Source organism: Temnothorax americanus, unplaced genomic scaffold (assembly GCF_048541705.1).
Source record: "Temnothorax americanus isolate GAGA-0224 unplaced genomic scaffold, ASM4854170v1 Scaffold4, whole genome shotgun sequence".
Taxonomy (NCBI): Eukaryota; Metazoa; Arthropoda; class Insecta; order Hymenoptera; family Formicidae; genus Temnothorax; species Temnothorax americanus.
Genome location: NW_027509547.1, coordinates 5,003,669 through 5,021,876, shown reverse-complemented (window position 1 = coordinate 5,021,876; position 18,208 = coordinate 5,003,669). Strand labels below are relative to the sequence as shown.

The 18,208-nt window shown below is 33.0% G+C and overlaps 1 protein-coding gene across 3 annotated transcripts in view; it reads right to left on the bottom strand.

Moving 5' to 3' along the window:
- Positions 1–17,352, bottom strand: part of Unc-13-4a (BAI1 associated protein 3) — a 76,480-nt gene extending 59,128 nt beyond the window's left edge. For all 3 annotated transcript variants that reach the window (XM_077415889.1, XM_077415890.1, XM_077415891.1), the window contains exon 1: positions 17,049–17,352. The gene's annotated coding sequence lies outside the window, so the exon portion shown is untranslated. The remainder of the gene's footprint in view (positions 1–17,048) is intronic.
- Positions 17,353–18,208: the final 856 nt, after the last annotated feature.

Genomic DNA, 18,208 nt, shown 5'->3' with positions numbered 1-18,208 from the left:
GTCATGCTGGAACCGTTCAAGAGGGTCTACTTTCGTCGAAGCAACGAAGTGTTCTTTTTAGTGACGTTGATGTTTATATACTAAACGCAATCATTTTTTTATAGATCGTTTCTTACCTCAGTATTTAAAATAAAATGAACAAATTTATTTATAAATAATGACTAAAAAATAATATTTATGTGTATAGTAGTATATATATATATATATATATAGAAGAAATTTCGAATTAGAGGATTCTCGCAGTTTTACATTAAAAATTTTTAATGTCGCCACTCAAAGGGTACTCTTCTTTTCTGCGTCTTTTTCTCTAACTTCCGTACTCGATCTAGATTTTCTTGATTCCTTCTACCTATATATATATATATATATATATATATATATATATATATATATATATAATCGCAGCGATATATATACGAAAATATCATATATTTGATAAGAAGATAAACAACTGACAAAATATGACAATATATGTATATACAATATATATATATATATATATATATATGCGTCATTTCCTCTTACAATCTCCCTTTTGTCAGTTGTTTATCTTCTTATCAAATATATGATATTTTCGTATTGCCGTAAGATGGAAGTAAGGTAGGGAGGAGTAAGGAGGTGGAACGTGCGTCAGCTTGTGCGTCGATCAAAGTACACCCTTATCCATTTATCTATTTCTTGCCTCTCCTTTATGTTCCATTGCTTTAGTATCAAGATACTTGAGAATGACATTGCCTCACTCAGTTCTTTTTTCTATATTCTGTTAGGTTGAAATACGAATAACTTGCAGTATAATTCTAAAATTATCCAAATCACATGCGTATTCTTTTCACAAATTATATATTATTATATAATTAAAAATAAAATTTTATTGCTTGCGCGGCAATATATGATAAAAAAATGTTATATATTTATTTAAATACGTGAATAAATAGATTATATAGGATACTGCATACAAAATTAGATTATATATTTATGATAATATAACATATATGTAATAATGAACGGTTAAATGCAAATAATGGATATTTAAATTTCATATCTGGACACTTAAAGAGAAAATTTCTAAATGCCAAAATTAAACACTTCGGAAAAATTATTTTTCTAGATAATTTATCACGTTGATTGAGAAAAAGAACAGAAAACATTCTCTTTATATTTGTCTCTTTATATTTATCTTTCATAATTTATAAATGACACAAATATTATATTATTCAAGATTTTAATAGCAAAGAGTTTATTTGAGTTGAACAAATCTAATAGAATTTCTTCGTTGCCCTTCTTATACTATAATTTTGTATTAACAATTTATGTGTGTGCAGTCCTGATTAAGTCTTGAATCTGGCAGACAGTTCTAATGCTTGATATAAGACAAACCCATTAGTTCCGCGCGCAATTAGTTTCTGTCGTGTCTCCGAAAAAGAGAGAGCGAATCAAGTAACTTCTCTTCGTTGCGTTTGACAAGCAACAGGGGCGAGAAATAATTACGCGCTTCTGCGTAACGAATTTCCTCGAGCACAGCCACTCGATAATCGCGAAAACTACAATTTTCACGTTATCTCTAATAAATCACGGAAATAGTTTCGTAATAGCTGTGTACTAGTTACGCAAAGTAGTGGCTTGTATTTAATATATTTGAGTTAATATCTTCAGTTTAATGACACCCCGAGATACATGCACATATACACAATCAGCAAATTTTAATTAAAAGTTTAAATGTATTTAATAATTATTTTAACAGCTATGATATAAATTTCATATAGTAAAATAAAGCATTGCAATAAAATAGTGTGTTATGAAACAAAACCAATTTATAATGCTCGACTTGTATATTACTCACATATATTTTTTATTACGAAAACTGTGAGTCTACATATATGTATATGTGCTCGGGACACATGAGTTGCATTTTCAAGATAACATATACTCGTGCATTGTTGCAAGTAATGAGCATAGCAAAATCATGAAATACTTTTTTGTTTTGTTTGCGGTATTTTACAAAGAAACAGTTTCTTAATTTATAAGTAAAGTTAGTAATTTATTAGTGGTGAAGTGCGATGCTTTCTTGTATAAATAAAATTAACTCGTGATTTTATTGGTAGATTCATTATTTGTAAGATGTTTCAAAACTGACATTACTGCAGAGACATCTCTAAAGACTGCAAATTTATAGTAAAAGCAATTTCAGATTTCCGTGTGTGGCGCAAATGCAATATATGTATAATAATCAATAGAGAAAATCATATATTTTATGTGAATTTCATATTCTAGACATTTCGATAAGAGTACGCGACAAGGAATATGTCGAGTATTTCGATATAAATGTGACTGAAACGTGTGTCGTCAGAAAGGCATGTAACGACCCATACAAAATGTAAATTTTTTTACGGTAAAAAGATCTACCAGCATACGAAAGTTCCTATGCGGGTCCATAAATAATGTATGCCCGTCGGTCACGCTCATAACATGGAAATCAAACATGGAAACTGACGAGCTTTCTTTATAGGTAAATTGAGGTGTAATGTTTTATATCATCACGTCTTCTGTTATACTACGTGCAGAAAAATTGTATTCTACGACAAAAATATTAACATATAAAATTCTAAAATCAATTTTATAACCGTGCGTGTAATATTATTTTCTTACTGATAGATAACAATGTGTAAAAAACAGAAGAGAATTAGTATAATTGCACTATAATAAATTATATAGAATGTGTTATATTGGATGTATAGTTTTAATAAATATGTAATAAATATCAATTGCAAAGAATGTTTAAAAATATGTACATATACCAACTATATGTGAAACAATATGTATCTTGCAATTTGACAAATATGAAATATGTATTATACCAGATATCTTTCACTTTTCAAAAGTTCGCTTTACGCCACTTTGCTTTTACGAAAGACCTACATTAGTAAATCTGTTTTCACTAACAGAAAAAAATCTGAAAGAAATCCGAAGAGAATTTTCACTTTTACGAAAAAAATGTTTTCCATATAAATTAATGGTAATTGCTTCTTCGCTTTACGCCACTTCGAAAGGTTTCATAAGAACATTCTACTTTTGGATAACGAGGGAAATCTGTATATATATGTACAAGTATATATATATATATATATATATATATATATATATATAATATACTAAATATATAATATTATATTACCTATAAGTAAACTTTCATAATTTCCATGCCAACAAATGCATTTTTAGTAACAGAGATAAAAACTGAATATGTACCTATTTTATATGTTCCCAGCTTTATATGGTAAAAAATTCTTTTTACGAACGCACACAAATGTAATACGCTCAAATGTTCTCTATCTGCATGTAAATTGCGACATATTTTCAGCTTTGTGTGATTTATGCGCTATGAATAAAAAGTAATCTGTAGTTGACAGGATTTAAAATACATGTTCGAAAGAAACTGTAGGACGTTCTAATTGTTAGCGGCCAACAGAGAGACAATTTCTCAGTCGGCTAATCTCATGGACTTCCACTAATGTCTGCTATTCTCTCAATTAATGTACTCTCGGCAATTATCTGGCGTCATAGAAGAACTTTGATTAGTTTTCACTGGAAATTGCGACTGCACAAAATATAATACAACTTTAATAAAGAGCAATAAAGTTTCTCACTAAATATTGTCGCTAATCTTTTTCTTTTTATTAACGTATTTATTATTTAATTAAAACACAATGGAATTTTTTTTATGATTCATATTCTATGTAGAGATATAAAAAAGGTTTACTTGTTTTTTAAATGTCTTATTGCGAAACAATAATTGGCGAAAATTCAAATACAACAGATAGAGCTGTTGCTGTAATTTAGAGGTGGTGTCCATTAATCCTGCTCGAAGCGAGAGAATAATTTTAATGCATTCTCATCTATACAGTGACATGAGTTATTGTATAGGGTCCCCGCGATATTGTAACAGCCAACATCCATTATCTAATTAATCTATATTTTATACATCTGTGTCCACGAGTCGCCTTCCATTTGATAATACATTTATGTAATAAATCGCGATACATTTGTACCGTTACATTTATATGTATAATATAAAATGCATGTACTTTTACATGCTGGTTTATATCCTGTAATATTAATTAACATTGTAACGCTAGTCTTTGTAAACAGTTAAACTAAAAGACTAAAATTATAAATGTTGGTATGACATCTGAATGTATGTACCTTTAGATTCTCACAGATTAATTGCATATATAACTTAAAAATTACAAATATAAAAAGTTGTTATTGATCGTTTTGAATATACGTACGCAAAATGGAAGAAATGTATTAATAGTGATGAATCTGTATCATTAAAGTTATAGTATTACAGAACAAGAATATTAATGGAAGATTTATATGATTAGCCGATTGAGAAATTACCATTCTGTTTGCAACAATTAGAATAGCTTTACTTAAACATCTATTTTTAATTCTACTAACTACCAATTATTTTTTATTTATATATAACGCATAAGTTTCTTTCTTTTGCAAAGCTTAGAAAAATATATAAGCAATTTGTAAAAATTTTTCTACTCTTGGATGTGAAGTAATTTCTGCTTATCGTTTTAATTATACATATTAGATGTCTCTGCTAAAATACTACAGATTCCGACGTAATTTCCTTTCGAGCTATGAATGATATTTATCCAAATTCCTCGCGCATATCGAACTATTTCACGCTATTCAAAATATTTTATGCCGACCGTCGGCGATATGCTGTATTTTCGAGTATGCGCTTCTCAACTTCTCAACATTCTGATCGCACAGAGAAGATGAATAAATCGGATTACGGCATAGTGTCCAGGGATAGCATAGAGAGCACACCCTACGGTATCCGCCTTCGACTACTTTCTTCGATCGACATGTTCTATGGGGCGTGTGAAACGATAAAGCTTTGCTCGAGAGAAAAAAGATATTCCGTTTGTTGCTAAAGCAAACTGTTATTAAAGTCAATCGTTTAAAAATCATATTCTCTCGTTATAAAAAGATGTGTTATTTTTATACATTTAATTTTTCCATAATGTTTTCTTTGTAAGCATGATAAAATTGTGTTATCGCGATAATTAAAAATGTTAAGTATTTCATTTATATCTATTTTTATAATTTCTTAGTTCTAAAATATACTGCTGCAGGTACGCCGCAAAGAAGTGCAATCACTGGAATTGCGACGCAATGTACGTAATGTATGTACAATACATCATGTGAAATAGTAGATATCGACACATGGTATGTAAATATCCGTTAAGAGATTACCTCGTATTTCCGTCAGGAATTGGTCGTCTCGTTACGGGTATAATTTCCGCGTGAACGCGTTTGAAGGATCGTCCTGGGTGAAATGACGAGTATAGAGAACAGAGCATGAGGCTCGTTAAAACTTGGCTCAGCCCGACGTTTACTGAAAGTTTCAACGTCTGAGTACCGACTAGATCGAAACAGGGTAAGGCGAATGGAAATTTCCGGTTGCCACGTGTAATCAACGACTCAAGGAAAAGTTTATGCCGCGATATGTATACACGTGTTGAAAGCACTACGTATTTTTATCATATCTACACGTCATTTCTAGATAATATCCTAATGACAAAAAAAAGACAAATTTGCCGAACAATAACTTTCTTGAAGCTTATCAATAGTGATTTCTATGCAAAAATGCTGGCTGAATACAAATGTGACATCTTAAGCGCCGAGAATAATGCAGAAACTTTATAAAGAGTAAACTTAATAAAAGATGCAGAAAGAAAATTCGACAGTTCTTCTACTAACTTATTCATTGCAATGTTACATATTGAGAGAAAAATCGCTATGCAGTTTTATGATCGTATATACACTGAATATATTCATATATTTGAAGATCCAAAAATTTAATAGGACAAGATAAAAGTGATGATTTCAAAGTTTTTGCACCCATTATTCATTGCGATAGATATACTTTGTAATTTTGACGCTTCACAGCTCTTGTGTGTCGGTCGTATGTCAAATAAATCTGTGTAACAAACACGTGAAGGAAGTAGGCAAAAAAGCTGAGTTATAAAGAATGCACAGAAATTTTATATAGAGCTTTGTGATTCGCCAGGTGGAATTTAGTAACAGCAATATCAAATATAATACTCGATGCAATAATATGCGAGCCACGAACGAGTATTTAGAATTCAATTCGCATCGCTGATCAACGCTTTTGAAGTAGCCGTGTTTATTTGTTGAGCGAATCCGCGTTCAAATAATATCTCAAATATCTTTCATAAACACATACCGGCAGCTTTTGTACAGAAACGCAAATTAATTCTGTCTGTTTCAAATCGATTGTGTATTTAATTCACATCTCGGTTACTTTACGTAACTTCTGACCAGATTCATAAAGTAATTTATCTCATATAAATGAAAAATGTATAGTATAGCTCGATATAAATATCCGATACTTCGATAGCTCATTAAATAAAGAAATGTTCGTATTAATTTGCAATATGTAGTTAATTAGATATAAGTGCGTCACGATGCGTCAAACATGAGAAAATCAAGTATTTATTCCTATACCATTACTTGCGAATATTAATCACAAATTTTGCCGCAAGGAGAATCTCAGAGATAACCCACACGAAGATTTACAACGTGAATGAAATGAATAAATGCTAAGGAAAATACAATTAATTCACAAAATGCACAATAAAACGCTTTTCGACATGCGATACCGAAACGCTCGAGCAATTTGTCTACCGCAGAATCACGTATTCCGCATACCAGTGGAGGTATATAACCGGTGTTAGAAGCCGGTCACTACGACACATTGCACGCTAATAAAAGAAACGCTTCAGGAAGCGCGCTACGGGTAATAAATTGCGCCAGTAGTTCAAGTCAACGTATAACCAGACAGCTATTGTGCAAGGAGTGGCATTGTGAATCGCATTCTCTTACATTTGGATCAACGCCCGATAACATCCAAGTACAATAATATATGACACAATCATTTTTTAATTTGTAATTTTAATGTTCTATAGTGCTGGATAGTTAATGAAATTGGATTATTTAATGAAATTGGGAATTTCACTGATTTATTGTTCAATTTTTATATAACTTGATTATTAAATATTTTATCTCAAATTTTTTAATTTAATTTAATTTAATCACGAATTTTATATTCGCTCAGACTTAATCAAATATATAATCTGATTAAATTGTAAATTCGAATAAGGATAAAAATATAACGATTCACTCGCATAATAATATATTAAACGTGCATTATATTATTGCAAAGGTTAAAACTGATTAAACATGACTATCTTGCAATTTTTAGATTATACATATATGAATACAAACTTTCCTCATATCATTGTTATAATTCCATTTTGCTGACGTAAATGGGCGTATATGACCGCAGAAAAAAAACCAGAAGCGGACACAATTAGTAAAATAAAATTATACTTTTTAATAAAATCGTATACTATACATATATTAAAAATATTAAAAATAACACAATTGGTGGAATTAAACCACAAGCGCAAAAAATAGCACGCGCCACGAACGTTCTCAATGATATAGTGTAAGGAAAGAAAAATTAAAAAGGAAAACTCCGGGAGAAGTAGAATACCAGTGTTGACCAAAAAAGTGATAAAAAGCTCTCGACTATATAGGGTGGAAAGTTGTATTCAATTTTTCGTCACTATCGTTTTATACATAAAAATCGTCGGCTTCCTAATAGCTCTACCACCGTAACCGCCTCAAAACCGATGTAAATTAACTGATCTTTGACTCCAACAAAAATAAGAAAAAATAGAGAGAATGAAATACCATACAAAGAAAGCTACGAAAATCACCAACGCCCACGAACGGAACGTATCAATTCTGCTTCAATTAAGCGTCGAGATTAATTACGCGCGATAGGCGTGAATTGAATTTATACATTATTCATCGGGTCGCGTTCAGCGTGGCTCGTGGTCGTATATTCAACACTTTTATTAAAGAGAATTGTTCGCACGAATTTCAGTTTTATAAACAAGTTTATTTGCCACATTAAATTCTCAAATAAATGCCCTAAAATAGATTATTCGTTATATTCAAAACAAACTTTTTATTAATTAATTGTAAAACAAAATTTGAATTTCTCACTATATTATTTTATGCAATTGTATCTACATATTTTAAAAGTTTTCTAAAAAAATTTAAGTTAATTAAATTTAATTTAGAGAATTTAATTATAAGATCTAATTTTTTGCAAAAATACTGTATAAAAAATATTAAAATAAAATATAAAAAATTTATATTAGCAGCTTCTCATTTATGTCATAATTAATAGAAACAAAAAAAGCAATCACTCAACCATTTTATCAGATAATCTAAAACTAAATATGCTTTTACTGAGAAAATGTAAATTATAATGAGCAAACAGAGAAAGTATCCATCATAGTAAATATGACAGGGAAATTTTAACAATGAGTGAGTCTAATCTTTATTTAATCATCCATTTTAACGTCAGCACTCATTTCGTATGCAGATCATTAACTTGCGATAGTTCTTTTATAGTTTCCCATGCGAATCATGTTATCGTATCCACAAATCTCACGTGACGTTCGCAAATCCAAATTTACAGAACTTCTTGCTGCGAACTGTCGTTCGTGAGTGCTGATTAATTACACGCATATCTCTTAATTACACAAAAGGTCATCGAGACAAACCTATTGCGATTACCCTACTGATTTAATATATATGCATATATGTGTGTATATATAAGTCGCAAATGGTTTGAGCATCGGGATATATTATTTAAATATAAATAAATATTCCTTCCGTATAACAGAATATATAGACATTGAATATTTAAACACGCATTTCGTTTTTGAAGATAACAATATGGGACAATATTATTTGAACGTGCAAGTTATCAATATTCTAAATAATTTTTTCAAATAAACAAATAATATGGAAATCTGTTGTGATCCGCAAGTCCAATTCGGTTGCATTATCAACTGATTTCTGTCGATAGCCGCAAGCTGCGTGGAATTCACCGTCAATCACGAATACGTTAACGGCGTATACAAGTCAATCGTGCGCCAATAACGAATGTGGTTTACCGGCCTCCGGCTCTATACGATTGTAATTATGATTATTATAATTATTAGCGTATCATTGATGCAGGCCATGCATCAGGAACGACGTCTGTCGATTACGCGGCATCGCGCCGGAATTTACCCGGCGCAACTCTCCGTCGTCGCCAAGCAGCCTGTTAATTACATTAATTAATGCAACCAGATACTCGCCGCACCCGCATGCTTTAAATATACGATTATTTGGTAGTGGCGATAAGCCAGATTTCGTGTAAAGACTTCAAGCCATAATAAGTTTTATACTAGATCGCGTGAAGACCGATGGTATAATAATTGAGTAATAATTGAACGAACATAATGTCAACTTTTGTGATATATTGTATATAACGCGATGTTTCTTTCATTCGGATCGTTTCTGAATTTATACAAATCTGATTTAATTAATATATTTGGTTCGCTTTTTCGAATTTTTTTCAAAATATTCCCACGAGATATTTGAAAACGAGAATTGGTTTTCATCCACACATGTACACACGCAAGAATTTTGAACGGCATTAATATTTAATCTTGAATGATCAAAGTTTGAAGAACTGGGACATTTTAATAAAACCAGCGCGATGAAACTGAATCTCAAATATATTTGATGTTATTGTTGTTAATTAAAAACAAATGTATCGGATATAGAAAATTTATATAACGTGCACAATAACTTATTCATGACTGCAAACTTATAGAAAAAAAATTTTTTTAATTTGTAAGTACATATATACGCACAGTAAAAATTTGATTATAATTATTTTTAAAAATATTTGATCATGTATGTTCTCTAATAAAAAAAACACTAAATTTTAATTTCTACACTTTGCAAACAATGATCTTAATAGAATAACAATTTAAAAATATATTATTTCAACAATTTCTTAATATGTTATTTGTAGTATAAATTCAGATTCAATCAAGCCTTTTGTTAAAATTAAGAATACATTGACTTTTATACAATTCCTTGTCATTCGTAATATTTTAAAGTCTACGTATACATCTAGCAATTTAATACAAGTTATTCACAGCTTTTAAACGTGCAGCATTAATTTTACGAAATAGTCGAGTAATCTGTTGAAGGACAAAACAATTTCCCATTAGAGATACACTCTATCGACGGCAGTATCCTCGACGTTGAATAACTCGAGCGCAATTCCCCAAGGATCTCCTTCATGAGAATTCTGAAATATCGTATTGTTACATCCATGCTACGAGCATTATTACGACGCAACATTGTCTACGAGAAAGCGATATAACGACTAAAAAATATTGAGGAAAATTAACGCGACTGCCGGAAAGATTTCTCTGGATTTTTATACGTGGCAGACCTCTTTCACGCTGCTTCCCATTATCCAGCCATCATGTTCGCAACATCGGAGTCTTCTTCTCTCTCGCCTCTCTTTTTCTCTTTCTCCCTATTTTGCTACGGATGACCGTAATAAAGATGGGAAGAACAGACCACAGTTCGTTTCGAGCGCGGCATGTACAGAAATTGTTTTGAGGCTCAAAAAGCTCAACCGAAAAAAAAAGAGAAAGAGAAAAAGACAGAAAAAGAGGGGGAGAAAGAGAGAGAAAGAGGGGGGAAAAAGGGAGAGGAAAAGAGAGAAAGCGAGAGAAATTAGATTCTATGAGTCTTCCGTGACATACGCATAGCGGCTATTGTTCACCATTATGTACTTCAATAGAGCGATAGAGTGGTAGGTCATGTCGCATATTTATAATGCACTTTACGTAAATTAGCTTCAATTTTGCAGACCTCAAAGCGTCATCAGCCGACCATCGATGGTAGAGTTTTCAGTAGAATTCGGAGCAGACTTCAACTTCGCGAAAATTTAACCTACGACCAGTTTGTGATACAATGTTACGCAATCCGATAATCACGCGATATTTTATGAAATAATTTATGGAAATTATTTGTTGTTAATAAAAAATCTCTGCATGTGTCTTGAAGTACAAACCTTCTCTTTTGAATATAGGTTTGTCGAATTGAAACATATAATTCGTCAAAATACTTATATTTTTGTGAATAAATTTTTAAGGCAATTTTAAGAACAGCCAAATAATAGTATATTACACTGGCTGCGTTCCTTTTGGGCGCTCACGTGCTATAAGCTGCTGTAAGCATCATTCTATCTTCGTTGCACATCGAATATCAAACGAAGATAGAGCGATGCTTACAGCGCGTGAGCGCCCAAAAGGAACGCACCCACTACAAGCATCAAATACATTCGAAGAGTCAAGTCTTGTCATATTTTGTAAAAATAAATTAATTCTATTCTATCAAAAATAGATTGTATCGATCAACAGACTTCTTTGGCAACGTATCTGTATTTATTATCAATCGCGCTTCTGCATCGAAATTTCGTATAACTTCTTCCTCGTCTACGGATTCATCAGATGACATATTGTTCATTTTTGCTAGATTATTGAATTGACTTTAATAATATTTTAATATTAAATTAACTGACGAGACAGAACAATATTGATGACTATTTTTAAGGTTAAAGGGCGTTAAGGTTTAAGGTTATAGAGGGCGCGCGTGTACTTCTCACAGGGAGTAAATGTTAAACTTTCGTCCCTGCTATTAGGGACGAAAGTACGTACTTTCGACCGAGGTATGAAGAAAAAGTGTATTAAATCAAGAGTTAAAATCGTGGAACAACTTCAATGGTATTCATTCTAAATGTTAGATACATAAAAATGTATAAATCTTAAAATTATTATCACTTAACATAAAAATTGTTTTTATGTCAGTATATGTATATATGACATATTTATATATTAAAATTTAATTATTTTTACGCAAATTTGTAGATTTCAATATAGATTTTGAATTTCAAGAGGATGATCCGAAGATACAACAGAAGCTGTCATCTCCGCGGAAGTTATGAGCAAACGAGCAAAGTCTAGTTTGGATTAGACAAGATAAATACTAGGATAACTATGAAATGACCAAGAATAGCCATGTGAGCATTTTCACACTCTCGTAGACGACATCCTCACCTTGCGCGATATTAAAGGATGAAAACAACATAATACATATGTATATGTGACGATATATGCGCGTATCCAGACATGTGTATCGTAAGCTTGCGAGGGAAGTTTGATAACGAAATTAGACATTAATTGCAATGCACACAATTGTAATTATGTTTTAAGACAAACTTACTGACGAATCGAACTTACAGTCCAAAAACAAAGATATATTCGATTTATATGTTAGATATATTGAAATTACCTAAAATACATCTATACGTGGGGTGTTCTAATTGTAATTTATTATATCACAACTTAACCGACTATATCATTATATCAATTTTTAGATAAATATTTAAAAAATCATCATATATAGTTAAAAAAATTTTATATTGTAATATAACTATTATGTCATATATACTATAATACAGTATAAAATGCATATCATAACATATTCACATTAAGCAATGAGTTTCAAATAAATATATTATCATTTTATGAACTATTTACATCATCGCTTACGATTTCACTTTATTTATCTGGCCAAATATAAACTTAGAGAAAACGCCTCGATATGTTGAAAATAACTCCAAGAAAAGAAGGATAAAGAAGGGTCGCATTCCGTTCTCCCTACGAACTTTCGAGCTTTACCATCAGCTATTGGGTCATCCCTAGGCTCCTAAATCAAACATCATTTTTCAGAGAACAAACCTGAATAAAGATTGACAACGCGACTCTAGATCTCCAGAGGCGAGTTAAATATGGTCAAATTGAAAGTCGAGACGAAATTCTGGCGTTAAACCCGAGCCTGATAGCAGAATTTATTTCGCTCGATTCAGCATTCCTTTTTTTTTTTACGAAACTCTAGAAATACGACAAACAGGTTCCGCAGAACCGAGTACATCAAATCAACGAGTGTGTTTTGCTTAGTTAAATTGAGCGAAGGAAAATCTTTTCGCGAATGCGTCTCATCAGTTTTCCACCGTGTTGCAGTCGAAGATGAATTTCTGATGAATCCTTCCAAGATCCTGAGGCTTCCACGTATTTTTACTTGATATTCTCTAAGACTTTTCAGCATAATTTATCTGTGCATCTTCGCAACATATCGTCAAACAAAAGATAGTGAAAGGTTATTGTTAAAAATAAATAATTCTCATCCTTCGATTCTAAATTCAAAGTCGCGAATTGCACATGAATCGTCTTACTATCTCACTGAATCTGAATACTTAAAAAGTAAATATAATATTTTATGCGCTCATTCAAAATTTATTTCTTGAATAATTTGTTGATATACTAAGAAAAAAACTTTACTTAATATTCCAATTTATATGAAAATTATGCTATCGAGAATTAATGCATTTTTCAACTTAAAAAAAAATTAAATAAATGAGTCGTAAAATATACGTAAAATATAAAACTTTCAGAATATATAACATACGGAATATTATTTAATTTTCCGTTATCTTTCGTTGTAGTTGTTTGTCGATATGTCGCGCGAAGATACGCATATAAATTATACTAATATAAATAATCTTATGCATATTTGTAAAATCTGTACGTAGCATACAGAAAAATATATTTAAAAAAATTTATGCATTTTAATTTAATTATATAATTTTTTCTTGTTTATCTTTTCTTATAATAGTACAGTCATTTGGTCGCAAAAGAAGCGGTTACCTGGAAAGTTTTCCGGGAGTTTTGAAAATTGGTAGATTTATATATTTTGATGTGCTCTTTCCGAATTTCAACTTTGCCACCTCGTATCTTTGCCGCTCGCGCCGCCATATTGGAAAAATGGCGCCTAAAAGCAGTTTTTTGACAATATCTCCTTTCCGACTCATCCCACGATAAAAACATTTATATACAAAATAAAACTAGAGAAAATTTCCTACAATTTATGTAATAACCATTTTTTTCGTAAAATTAATAGTTTTGGCGTACGAGCGCCGCAAAATGTAGTTCAACACGCGTTTTGGCCTAAAAACTCATTTCCACACCACCTTGAGGTAGAGTAAGCGGCGCGTTTTTTTTACCGTGGTATCCCCAGTAGGCCTAGTCCACATGTAATTTACTATTTTAAAATTTAGCGCATTCTTCTTCGCTTCGCTGTTCTTGATGGACCAGGTGCGAGTTCGTCATTAGTACTGATCGAAATTTAGAACGATAGATTCTGCAAAATTTCATAAATTTCAAAAAGTATTTTTTTTTTCAAAATTTGGCAGTTCTTGCCGGAGTTCTGCAAAATTTCATAAGTCCCAAAAAGTATTTTTTTTTTCAAAAATCGGCAGTTCTCGCCGGAGTTCTGCAAAATTTCATAAGTCCCAAAGAGTATTTTTTTTTTTTCAAGAATTGGCAGTTCTCGCCGGAGTTCTGCAAAATTTCATAAGTCCCAAAAAATACTTTTTTTTTTTAACAAAAATCGGCAGTTCTTGCCGGAGTTCTGCAAAATTTCATAATTCCCAAAAAGTATTTTTTTTTTTTTTTCAAAAATTGGCAGTTCTCGCCGGAGTTCTGCAAAATTTCATAAGTCCCAAAAAATATTTTTTTTTTTTTTAAATCGGCAGTTCTCGCCGGAGTTCTGCAAAATTTCATAAGTCCCAAAAAGTTTTTTTTTTTTTTTTTTTTTTTAAAAATCGGCAGTTCTCGCCGGAGTTCTGCAAAATTTCATAAGTCCCAAAAAGTATTTTTTTTTTTTTTTTTTTAAATTGGCAGTTCTCGCCGGAGTTCTGCAAAATTTCATAAGTCCCAAAAAAATAATTTTTTTTGGTTTTTTTTTTCAAAAATCGGCAGTTCTCGCCGGAGTTCTGATAGACGAACGATAGACTAATGACGATGAACTCGCAACATCTGGGCTGCGTTCCACTTATCGCTCACAATGCTCGCGAGCATCATTTCGTTCTTGTTTAACATTTGACAAACAATATCCATCAAGAACAGCGAAGCGAAGAAGAATGCGCTAAATTTTAGAATAGTGAATTGCATGTGGACTAAGCTTATTGGGGATACCACGGTAAAAAAAACGCGCCGCTTACTCTACCTCAAGGTGGTGTGGAAATGAGTTTTTAGGCCAAAACGCGTGTTGAACTACATTTTGCGGCGCTCGTACGCCAAAACTATTAATTTTACGAAAAAAATGGTTATTACATAAATTGTAGGAAATTTTCTCTAGTTTTATTTTGTATATAAACGTTTTTATCGTGGAATGAGTCGGGAAGGAGATATTGTCAAAAAACTGCTTTTAGGCGCCATTTTTCCAATATGGCGGCGCGAGCGGCAAAGATACGAGGTGGCAAAGTTGAAATTCGGAAAGAGCACATTGAAATATATAAATCTACCAATTTTCAAAACTCCCGGAAAACTTTCCAGGCAAAACTACCAAATGACTGTACTATAATTCTTTAATTGTAGATAAAAAATTAAAAATTCTTAAAAATTGTATAACTATATTTAATTAAAAGACAAGATGTTTTATCAATTTATATGCGCAAAATTTATATCTAATTATTTATAATTTTACAAACTAATGTGTTTATATAGCATAGACTCTTAATACGGATGTCAAAATAAAAATTTTTAATGAGTAAACATTTTCTCTTTCTCTCTCTCTCTTATTGGGTTTCTATTAAATAAATATTCATAAAAATTGTTTTAACACGTTAAATGTTACAGTGATGATCCATCCAGTGATCGGAGCCTGAATGTTAATGGTACTTTAGCGCTATATCAAACTTTTTAAAATGTTTGTAAAAATGAATATTACCTAGTATACAGTTTTAAATAGTATAAATAGCTAGATAACAATATAAGCGAACCTGACCACCCGATTCTGAGTCAGGATCGGTACAGTATGGTTAGGTTATAAAGTGAGAAGTGCGCAATTCGACACACTATAAAAATATAATCTTATTTAATATATTATATATCACATATAATATTTTATATATATAATATGCTTATCATGAAAATCTGTGGTGGTAAGACATACCAAACTCACTGAGCAGACAACATGGTAACAAACACTAGGCAGTATATTACGAAAGAAGCCGCAAGCCGCGTCTATACTCATATTGCCTTGGCACTCCCACCCGTCGAGAAACATTATCTGTTCATCGACCCACGAACAGCAATTCAGATAGAGCGATAATCTTTGACATGTCCGACAGTATGCTGATTCTGACTACTTGTTATGCCGTTCGATCGCGTTTATGTCTCACCAAGATAGGATTTACATTAATATAACCATTAACTGTCACGTTTAACCAATATCCGTCATTATTGTGACACTGTTCAAACTGTGATTTCTGTTGCAAAATGCTGTCCCATAACTAACAAAAAATTATCGAAAGATATTCTGTCAATTATTATTGTTACATTATTGCGATTTTTATATATCTTGTCCCACTCGCTTTATTTAACAAGTTAAATAACTGCAGGAACACAAAGGCAAACTTGATTACAACTTTTTCTATTAGTGTTTGCTCTAGTTAAATAAACGTGAGTTTTGTCGAGCAAATAGTAAAACTAGATGACGTGTCAGCTGCTAATAAAGTATGTGTGTTTCCCATTTCTAAAGATTTTTTCTTTATCACATAAATTCATCAAATTCCACAAAATATATTTTTTTTAAAGACAGTAGAGGAAGCAGAAAACAATCAACCGAGACATTGATCACTATCACCACAATGCATTATTAAATTTCAATCTCTTTCAATATTAATTTTAATTTAATTTACCATTCGCGATTAACGTTGCGCCGTAACGAGATAAACAATTGCAACAATTACACACAAAATTTCCAGAGTTTCTAAATGTATACAATTAACACGCTGCAACACAAATCGGAGCGAACGCGCGCGCGCGCGCGCGCGTCTCGAATTCCGAATGGAGCTTTATGCCATCTGATCCGGAGATCGGAAGCGACCGCGCGATTTAATGGTGATGACCTAGTTCACACTAAGATCGAACGCGAATCCGATTACTCACCGTCACGCAGACTTTTGACGATGATGGCGAGAAGGAGCGATCGAGAAGCAAGATCCGCGTTGAAGCAAATCGTAACACGACGTATCGTCTTTCGAATGTTACCGCACGTATTTTCGCGATCTACAAATATTTCCGACGTCTTTTCAAAATAAATCGCGGTTAAAGAGTTAGGCGAACGAGCTCGAGTTCGAAGTGGAATAGCCACTTGTAGAGTCGGCGGATGACCGGGCGCGTAAACCAGACTGGCGGGTTGATAAACAGGTGAGATGTCGTCGCGTGCCTCTCTCCCTCTACCCCCAGCCGCTCGCGTCCCACTCCTTCCACTTTCACCAGTTGCACCCTCCCGGTTTCAGCCCGGCGCATCTCTCTCCCTCCCAGATAGTTTCCCCCCTCCTCGCATGTCACCCATTTCGCTCTCGTTCAGAATTCGGGCTATCCGTCTCGTTTTGATTCCCGTCATCCGCCTTATTTTTCGCTTCCTCCACAGAAACTTCTCCGTCTTTACCGTTTATAGTATCTTTCCCTTTCTGTCATTGAGGCACTATATTACCGTCTCTCTCCTGTCCGCTGCGTCGAAGCGCACCCCTACTTTCCTCAGCCATCTCTCTTTCTTGAAACCTCCTTGCCAGCAACACCATCCTCCTTTCTTTTCCGTTTCTCTTTTTCTTTCATTCTAGACACCACATCACGCATCTCCCGCCCTGATTTACCCTCTCTATTTCTCAATATCGCCTTGCTTCCTTCCTCACGTTCAACCCTCCTGTTTTTCCAACACGGCTTCTCCTCCTTCCACGTTTCTAGATTTCCCTCTCTCCTGCGGTGTCCCTCTAGTCCTTCCACCCTCTTCAATGACTCCCACCAGCTATTTCTCGATGCCGCCCTACCCACCAAGGTTCGTGGCGCGCTGTTTCCTACCCCCGCAGGGGTACAACCGGAGGTACTTGCGTGCGCAGCACGTCCATCGATCTGTTTTAGCTCACCTACGCTCTTGCCAGGCCGGGTATATACCTGCTGCTGCTGCTTCCATACCGTACCCTGCGCGCGTACGGGTGCGTTCACACTACACGGGGATGAAATGAAGAGGGAAGCTAGAGGAGAGAGAGAGAGAGAGAGAGAGAGAGAGAGAGAGAGAGAGAGAGAGAGAAAGAGAAAGAGAGAGA